The following is a 10155-nucleotide window of genomic DNA, read 5'->3' as shown; positions in this document are numbered from 1 at the left end:
TATCTACATTTGATGGCACTGTGGCTTAGTGGTTAGCACTGTTGCCTTGCACCTCCATGGTCTGGGTTTGATTCCCACTTCAGTGTGCAAGGAGTCTGCACAGTCCAAAAACATGCAAATTAGGCTAATTGGGGTTTTCAAAATGCCCATAGTGTGTAAATGCAAGTATAAATGTTGACTGGTGGTCCTACTAAGGTGGTAAAACTGGGATTAAATACAATGGTCAGCATTATCCTCCACAGTCCCTACATGGACTACAGAGGTTCCTAGATGGATGGATAGTTATATTTAGCTTAATGCATGTTGCTGAAATTAAATATAACAAGACTTTTACTTATGTTATAGTAGCTATAAATAGCTGTCTCATCACCAGCCTTCCTTTTTTACATATGCAATGTCATGTTACATAGGAAATGCAAAATGCAATGCAGAGCCTTTTGTCTTAACGATTTCTTAGGGAAAGTTAATGTTTTACTTCTGACTGTTTCTAAAGTGCTTACCCTGGAGACTCCTTACAATCTGTTAAATAAACACCTCTTTACATAATACCTCATCTAATCAATAGTTACATGTGTTTTTAAATCCGTTTAGTTGGCAGGATCATTATAGAAGTACCTGTGTAAATTGTGACAATATAAAGGATAAACTATTATACGTACATATTAACAGTTGTATAAAGCTGAAAATTTAAAACTATAACGTGAACAAAATATGTCGGCTTAAACTGTGTCTATGAGGGGAAAGAGACAGTAACGCTAATTAAAACACTGGCCAGTGACAACAGGTACAAGCTGGTTTATAAACAAATGTGATAGGCCTATTGGAAACCATGATACTGGAAAAAAAAAAGTTTTTTCGATTGCGTTTTATAGGAACACATACCTCATGAATCTACCTGTTAATGATGCACACTGTTCATTTTACAATTGTAATCTTGCATTTAGGGCTTCATAATTAATGCTTCTTGACGCAGCACCTCCTTTTCTCATCTTTTTTATGCTTCTCTTAGTTATAATTAATGAAAGGCCCTTTAATTAATATGTACTTTTATATTCCTTTTTTTTTTTAAACAGCCTTTTCAGATTCAGAGCATTTTGTAGTGCTTCTGTGTGTGTGTGTGTGTGTGTGTGTGTGTGTGTGTGTGTGTGTGTGTGTGTGTGTGTGTATCTGTGTGTGTGTGTGTGTAAGCGCATGTCCCAGTTTGTAAGGACTTTCGGACCTCAGGGATTGCGCTTTCAGAAATCATTTCATGTCCAAATTTTATCGCATTAGTTTTGAGACATTTGTCCTACATGTGTTATGGTACAATAGATGTGTAAAAAAGTAAGATAAAGAAACAGATGGGAAAAAAGATTATGTACAAATTTACCTTCTGATGCCCTTATTTTCTCAGCTGTAATTGTTCAATCAGTATATGTTTGTTGTTTGATGTTTGCTTCCTTAAGTTTGCGTCATAGGTATTTCAGTATTCATTTAATTAAGAGATTTGCAAAATCTAATAACGTAAGGAAAGGTAAACATCTGGAAAGGACAAATCAACCTCAATTTTAAGAGATTTTTAAATAATTTTGCCATAAAATCGACTAATTTTACCCGAGTCTCCTCAAATGTGTGTTGGTACAGATGATGGCTTGGTTGAGTTCTAATGAACAACATTGGAAAAAAAATCAACAAATTGGGTTTTTTACAATTTTTTGTTTATATCATTTATACTTATATATTCCATCAGAAAGATGTAAAAAATCTAGCATTAACTTTCTAAACTTAGTGAAGCTAACATTAGATAACCAAGCAAAGATAACATTAGGTAAATAAAAAGCTAACAAACACAGCTTTAAGCTATGAGTTGAGGCAGATATAAACACAATATAAACAAACATAGTCTTTTTGATGATATTTGTTATTATATATTAATGATTACATATGAAATTAAAACTTAGACTATCATTATGATGATGTTTTTCAGTAGATTCTATAAGATTTTTCAGAAATAACTTTCAAAACCTGAACTAGAAAAAACTAGACAGAGACATATTTTCTTTTAGGAAAACCATGTAACAAAATCCGTTCTTGGAAGTCAAGAGTCAAGTTTTAGGCACATTAAACGAAGTAATGCTTTAATGGATGCATTGGGGTGTACCAAGTACCATATATATTTAAGGTAACGTTTAAGTCTGTTTTTTTTTTTTTTTTTTAAATAAAAATTAACAGCTATCTTAAAAGAACTTTGGACTATTGTAGGACAAATGAACAGTGCCACATCTGTAAAAGTTCAAAACGTTTGGTGGATGACATTCTTACCATTTTCTTTTTTTGTTTGTTTGTTTGTTTGTTTGCTTTGGTTGTGTTTTTTTTTTTTTTTACTTTTTCAAAGTTACAACAAAAATATGATCTAAAAATTTTAATCTGGCACATAATTCATGTAATCCTAGTTTCAAATTCACATCCATTCTTCAGTTTAAATGCTTCTGTTTTTGCTTCGTTTATAAGAAATCAGTTTGACATAGGAATATAATATTACCTCAGTTACCTAATATCTCCATTTTGGCATTCATGCTTCTGACCAATTTCAAGCTTTATAAATATGCAAGATTTCTTCTAATGATGTTTTTACTGACTGAATACTAATTTTTTTTTTTTTTTTTAGTATTTAGCTTTTTGTAAATAGCTTATAATAAAGCATAAAGTATTGGTTTGCCAAGTTTATCACAATTTTTTTTTCTCAAATGTAAAAATTAAATCTTTGAGTGATTTTTATTTACAGTAATTTGTTTATCCTTATAATAGCATTGAAATGTTTTTGTTTTGTTATTTGATTGTTTTTTTTCTAAAGTGAAGTTGGCATGTATATAAATAATAGGCCTACATTTTATTTTCTTATAATTTTTGTACGTATTGGCTATATATTTCGTAAGGCTTTAAATTAAGGTTGCCTTTATTACATTACTTAACATGAACTAACTATGAACTTCAGCAATATTAAAGCACAAGTATTATTAACAAAGTAAACCTTTTATTTTAATATGGTTAAAATGCATATTAATTTGCTTGTTTACCTCACGACGACATTTGTTTTAAAAAACACTACTGGAATTTTGCATCTTTTTTATTGTTGGTTGGGAAGATTTTGAAGAAAATGTACATACAACATTCCAACATATAACAATTGGTAAAATTTAGATTTTGCTAGAAATTCTTTTTGCTTGTCAGGAATATTATTTTTCCTCCAGGCTTTTTTTATTTTTTATTTACTTTGTTAAAGTTATTGAAGGTGTCTTAATGCTGACATTCAGGGTTTGGTTCATGTTAGTTAAACGTCTCAATATAAAGCATCAACACATATTCTATTCACTTTTATGCAATATAGCTACAACACAATGACTTTGTTTTTGTAATGAAAATGTAAAAAACAATATGAAATAATGGGCAGCACTTAGCACGGGAAGGTAATTAACAGTCGTTTTGATGGTCTGTCATGTTAGGCTTTGAGACTGACTGGATGTGCCTTAGATGCTGTGGATGCAAATGTGGATGTGTTTATGAGTCCAAGTATGGACATATTTAACCTAACCTGACATTGTCCATCATCATTGCTAATGCTTGCTAGCTGGCATACATGTGCAAGTTTAATGAGAAAAACCCTATCTCTAAATGCGGACATGAGCTGCTTTCAAGCACTAGTTGTTTTCTTAGAAATAGCTTTGAATTTATATATGGGCTGAATGACACATCCACCTGTTCTGCACAAAGAGTGGTCCTGTAAACAGTCATATGATGATCATACTGGGATTATTGTACTGTTTCACCCTGACATTTGAGTTCATAGATGTTTCTGTTTAAACTTTTATAGGACTTTTATATTATTACTTTTATTTTATCATCCTATGCTTTTTCCCTCCCTTTTTTGGGCAACGTTTTATATTTTATAACTGTCATGGCATCTTCCCTGTATGAGCAAATATTTTATTTACATATTAATGAAGAAAAGCTATTGTAGACATACAAAACCATTGACATATAAACAGGGGAGACATTAATAAATTGATATGATTTATCTGAAGCTGTCTACTGGTTTCATTGAAATGTCACCTTAATGTTTTTTTTTAAGTGTACATGCCAGTGAATTAAATGGACAAAAGTTATGCTGCTAGCTTTATAAATGTCATTTAGGTTTTATATAAATAATAATTTTCATCTCTAGTGGACCTAATTGTTTTGTTTATTTGATATTAAATCTGCAATTAACCTTCAAGCGACTTGTTTTTTCCTCACTTGTATCAATGTGTTGCATAAATTAACTCTGATACGTCCTTGCAGCAGTGGGACACCAGAGGGAGACTTCATCTTGTCTTAAACAGCAACAAGTAAAAAAGACTTTGCTGAGTGCATCACGTGTTCAGAATTGTTCTGCTCCCTTTAAGACTATATTGTTTCTAATGAGACCAAAAATGGAGCAAAAACATGCTTTTAATATTTTTCGAATTTTGTTAAAAATGAAACATTAACATTTTTTATTTTGGGAAATGATTTAGTGCACTTCCAAAAGCACACCCAGTTAAACTTGGATTCTATTTGCTTTGATTTTCTGATGATAGTCTTTGTCACAGCAATCTATTTGTGGCAAAGTACAGTACCTGTGAGTAAAAGATCCCTGAATTGTTCTCCATTCACGTTGGACCAAAAACCAAAGCCTGATGTCTAAGCAACTTTCAGTAGTAACCGCCGCAATAAAATTCCATCAGACTATGGGTCTGTGAACACATTTTTTATCTTTTGATTGTTCCCACAAGCACAGTGGGCTCCATTCTTGTGAAGCAGGAAATGTGTGGAACCATGACGAGTTGCCTGAGAGCTGACCTTCTAGCCAAATTCAGTAATTAGGCCAGAGAGACCTTGATCAAGAAGGTGACCCGGAACCACAAAGCCAAATGGCAGGTGCTGTTCATCACCTGGATGATACCATTTCTATGGTGAAGCATCAACAAGTCCTGCTCTGGAGTGCACACTGCTTCAAGCTGGCCCAGTATTTCACCTCTCAGCATGTCAACCATAAGCATACAGTCAGACGATGATGGAATGGCTTTGGGACAAATCTTTGGGTTTCCAAAGCCTTTATTCTGGCACAATGGAACATTGAAGATAGAAGTTTAAGGTTGTATTTCCTATCCAAACTATAGAGTGCAATGATGAATGAGAGAGACCAGGTTTGCAAAGACGTACCCTTAACACCTTGCTCCTCCAGTGTGCGTGTGTGTTTGTGGAGTTTGCATCTTTTCTTGTGCTTGAGGGCGTTTTCTCAGGGTACTCAGGTTTTCTCCCAAAGTTCAATGACATGCAATGTGGGTTAATTGGGATATTTAAAGTGCTAGAAATGTATGATTTTGTGTGTGTGTGTGTGTGTGTGTGTGTGTGTGCACGCGCTTTTGTGTGTGTGCTCAACCAGGGCGTACCCTGCCTAGTGGTTCCTTGTGACAGGCTTGAAGACCCCTACAACCCTACACAGTAGAAGGTGGTATAGACAGGGGATGGATGGATGGTTAGATGGATGGATTCTTTTGCTTTGTCTTTTTTCTGTCTTCTTAAAATGAGCTATGTTGAGAAGTTGTAATTTTCCTGCAATTTCACAAGGAATTATAAAGATTTATCTGATCCGATCTTATCTGATCTGATCTTATGGTTTTTAGTTGAAGAAGAAACTATACACAGTGACTACCAATAATTATAATTTGCTACAAATCTGTTCTTGAAAATTTTACATTTATATGTGTTTATTCAATATGGGCCTTAGCAGTGTAAATAGTAAATAAAGCAAAGTGTGACAAGCAAAGTTTCCAGAGGAACAGGATGCTTTAGAGAAAAAGACCCTCGACTGCAACATCCTGTTTCTCTGGTTTCTCAAGTTTTACTTTCCATATCTGCTGGCTAGAAATAAAAGTAATACATACTCTTTCTTTTAAGAGGAAACGGCAGTTGCATTAGGAATTTCCTTTCAGTTTATTCTTTTATTTGAAACTCATTTTTTTTCCACATTCAATCAGAATGTACTGTATAGGCAGCATTTTAACCCAGATATCAATTATCTTGGATACTTTACTCAGTTCATTTAACATTCTTTTTTTTTTTTTTGAGTCCCTGGTGCCAAAACAACTCACAAAAAAAAGTATGAACAGAAGCTTTTGTTAAATCTGTAAACGGAATTTGAACCGATACTCTAAAGAAGGTGAAAGTTTCTTATAATGAATCATGACTGGTGATGAGACATGGATTCATCACTACGAGCCTGAGATTAAAGGAGCAGAGTTCAAAAGTCTGCCATCAGCTAGAAAATTGATGCTTACAGTTTTCTGGGATTCTCAAGGGCCAGTATTGTAACATTATCAGATAACAATCAATAGTGCTCGTTACAGTGAAATGCTTATTGAAATGCTTATTGTGTTGTGATCTTGCATGACAATGCACGTGCGCACACTTTTACCCAAACTTTGTTTTGAGGTGTTAAAGCATCTTCCCTAAAGTCCTAATCTCACTTCATCAGACTTTCACTTGTTTGGTCCCTTGAAAGCAGCCATACGAGGATAAAGATCAGCTCAGCCTAAAACGTTTTTTTTTAATGAGGAAATACAAAAGCTTGTTGATAGATTGACTAGTGTATTGCAAAGCATGGAGAGTATGTCGAAAAATGATGCATTTGTCTTTTTTAAATGTCAATTAAAACAAATTCTACAACCAGAGTACAGATAATTTTGACTCACCCTCATAGATAGATAGATAGATAGATACTGATGTAACATTATCTTAAATAGTATTAGTTTTTATAGGTCATTCAAGGCTTTTTTAAATTATTATACTGTAAGTATATAAAAAACTTGTACAGTAAGTAAGATATTAATAAAAGTCGACCATACATTATTTTTATTATTATTTTAATTTGGTTTATAATAAGTAAATACTTAATGAGCCTGCGCTTTGCTTCGGAAATGTGTTCTAGTAACTTTTAAGCAATAATTCTAGGAATGAACTGGTGCATATTTTAAATTTCCATGACACATTCAATGTCTGGTTCTCTCTCTCTCTTTCGCTCGTACACCTCATGCACAGACTAAGGGAATCCTGCGGTAGTGTAATGATTTCACCACCAGTCAGAAAATGGAAATGAACACACACAGACACACATTAAACTCTGGATCTCCCCATGTCAGTGACTCCAAGCTTAGAGGCTAAACATACTGTATAATAGGCTTAAGTAATGACACATGGAAAGGATTCCACATGACTCCACTATTTACCTTTATTGTACAGTACCATTGAGTCACAGTATGATTCACATATTTCATACAGGTGATGACTCACTTGGTTTTTTTCTTTTTCAGCTCCATTAATAGAATAGGAAGTAAAAATCCACTAACAAGAAGCTTTGATTCGAGCACTTGCTAGAAATAATTGGGTTAAGGAAGTGTTCTTGGAAGACAGCACTCACTGATGGGTTGGTGTGATAAGTCTCTAATTCTGTAAGTCTACAGAACAGTGGTCTCAGTTGTTTAAAGATGTTTTAAAACAAAACGTCATCTTTATTTGATCTATTTTTTAGACTTCTCTCTGTGATTCACTCACCGATTACGGAACAGGGAGTGTATTTGGTTGATAACGAAAAAAGTACATCTTAGCATAAACAAGCAATTTTATTTATTTGTATTATTAAGTGAGGCAGGGAGTTCTGCCATACAGAAGGACAGACAGACATGTATGTGGGTTTCAACCTAAAATAATAATATTAACTTTTAACTACTTAAAAAATATGCAATATTTTTGAAATAGTTGTATTTAAATAGGTAACATCAAATACCCTATAAAATTCCCTGTCGGCCCATGAAAGCTGTGCAAAGAAAAAAAGTGAAAAAAAATAGACAGAGTGAGAGATATTTACTAATATAAAAGATTACATATACTGTAGATTAGCAACTGATAAATATAACCATAAATAAACCAAATCTCTCTTCGAGTCAAAATGGCTAAATTGAGGAACCACGTTTTTGTAGAACCCTTACCTCATTCTTTGTGCATTCAAACACAATTAACCATTTTTTATGAATACAGCCGTCGTAAAAAAAATCCTAGCAAGTCATCAAAAAGCAAAAAAAAAAGTGGCTCAAATCCAGGCTTCCATGAAAGTGTGGGATAGCGATTAAAGGAATGAAAAAGACATTCACTTCCATCTGCAAAATCCATTCCATCTCCTCACTATGCCCATGTGTTAGTCAGAAAATGACTCCCTAGTGGCGCAGACCTCAGACATTATCTAAAACAGATGGCGAACTGAAGCTCATGGTAAAATGACACATATTGCATAGTTATGAGTCTTGTAATGTGAGTAACCTAAGGAATACCGCTACCTGATCTAAAACTGTGGTAGAAATTCACAGTAGAGTTCTACTGATGGCCAAAAATAATGCTGAGTCATCTTTAATGAGACACAAAACTAATGTGGTTGTGCTATTCTAAGGAAGATAAGTCTGCTACTGAAGCTGTTTCTAAAACTATGCATGCTTTAAAATTAACACATAATTTCCCATGGAAAAAATAAGACCTTATTGTCTGGCAGCTGTGAAAATGATATCATCCTTAAAGAAAGACTCAGGCAATAGCAAAAAAAACAAAAAAAAAAAAACAGCCTTTTTGAAAACCTTTTACAAAATGCCATATTTGATTATTGTGGAAAAAACGACAGACATTCATTTCATACTGGGACTTGTGATGAAATTTCTCGGGTGTGAAGGTGTAAAATCGACTGATATTTACTGAACACTTCAAGCACAAGCACAGTACGGTGACTCTTAAATTGAACATTTGAATGATGCAAATGTTTTAAAGAAGGCCACATGTCTATGAAGTACTAAATCACTCACGTTCACTCTCACGCATTCCCAGCACCGCTTATCCTGTTCAGAGTCGCCTGGGGGCCTGGAGCCTGTGCCAGGAAACTCAGGCCACGAGGTGGGGGACACCTTGTTCGGGCTGCAAGCACACACTCACCAATACACTAGGGGCAATTTGAAACAGGGAGGGTATAGTTCTAACCAGAACATTACTGTGCCATCAGCTATATTTCAGATTTTTGGATTTCTCAATTAATCCTGAAAGGCATCTTTGATCAGGATTAAGCTCTAAATTACATTTATTACAATTATCACTTTTTATGTCAGGATTCAATTTAATTAAACAAAGGCAGTTTAAAATCATAATAGAAATCAGAATTAGAAATGTATAATCTAATCTAAATTAGATTAGAAAATTAGAAACATAATAGGAATGTATATATATATATATATATATATATATATATATATATATATATATTATTATTATTATTTTTTTTTTACAAAGCTTCTTAAGGTGACACGGTTCTTCTTTTTGTTAAATAGTTGTGGCCACAAATTACACATTCAAGCCATGAGTTAACATTCTGTTGCAACGTAACCCATGACACTATTGCATCTTTTGGTTTTAAAATGAGCCAGATTGAGAAATTAATTGATTAAAACACTGGAAGTTTAGCATGAAAATTATAATTTAGAATTATAAAATTATTCTACCATAAATTTGAGCTTCATTAAGCTACAGTGAAGGTGCAGGCACTGGGACATGGATATATCATTATCTTGCATCATCTTCAGCAAAGTAATTAACGCTCTTAAAACTCAAGCGTCTTACAGTACTGTATAAACATGCTGGCAACACAGCATATGATATATGCTGTAAAAATGATAATAAAAAATGCCAGTGTGTTACAAACTATGTATTTAGGTTTTCAGATATGTCAGGTAGGACAAAAGTCATCATTATTTTTATGAAGTAAAAATTTTACCACTAATGAAATATTGGAATGACAGCACACAAATGAAGAACTCTTAAAATTGGTATTTTATTATAATTAGTATTTTTTTGGTCATAGAAACAACTGAAAAGAACCAGAAAAACACGTGATCATGTGTATCGGTGCTATTTCTTTGCTTATGCTATTATACTTTTGCTTAGCCATGTTCGGGTAGGTGGTTAAAATAAAACAAAATTCTGTTCATCATATTGCCTATTTTGTGCTGTATAAAAAGAAATGTCACCCTATATTGCGCAATCTTGATCCCTATACTGTATATATAT

Source organism: Clarias gariepinus, chromosome 16 (genome assembly GCF_024256425.1).
Source record: "Clarias gariepinus isolate MV-2021 ecotype Netherlands chromosome 16, CGAR_prim_01v2, whole genome shotgun sequence".
Taxonomy (NCBI): Eukaryota; Metazoa; Chordata; class Actinopteri; order Siluriformes; family Clariidae; genus Clarias; species Clarias gariepinus.
Note: the sequence above shows the minus strand (reverse complement) of the source record.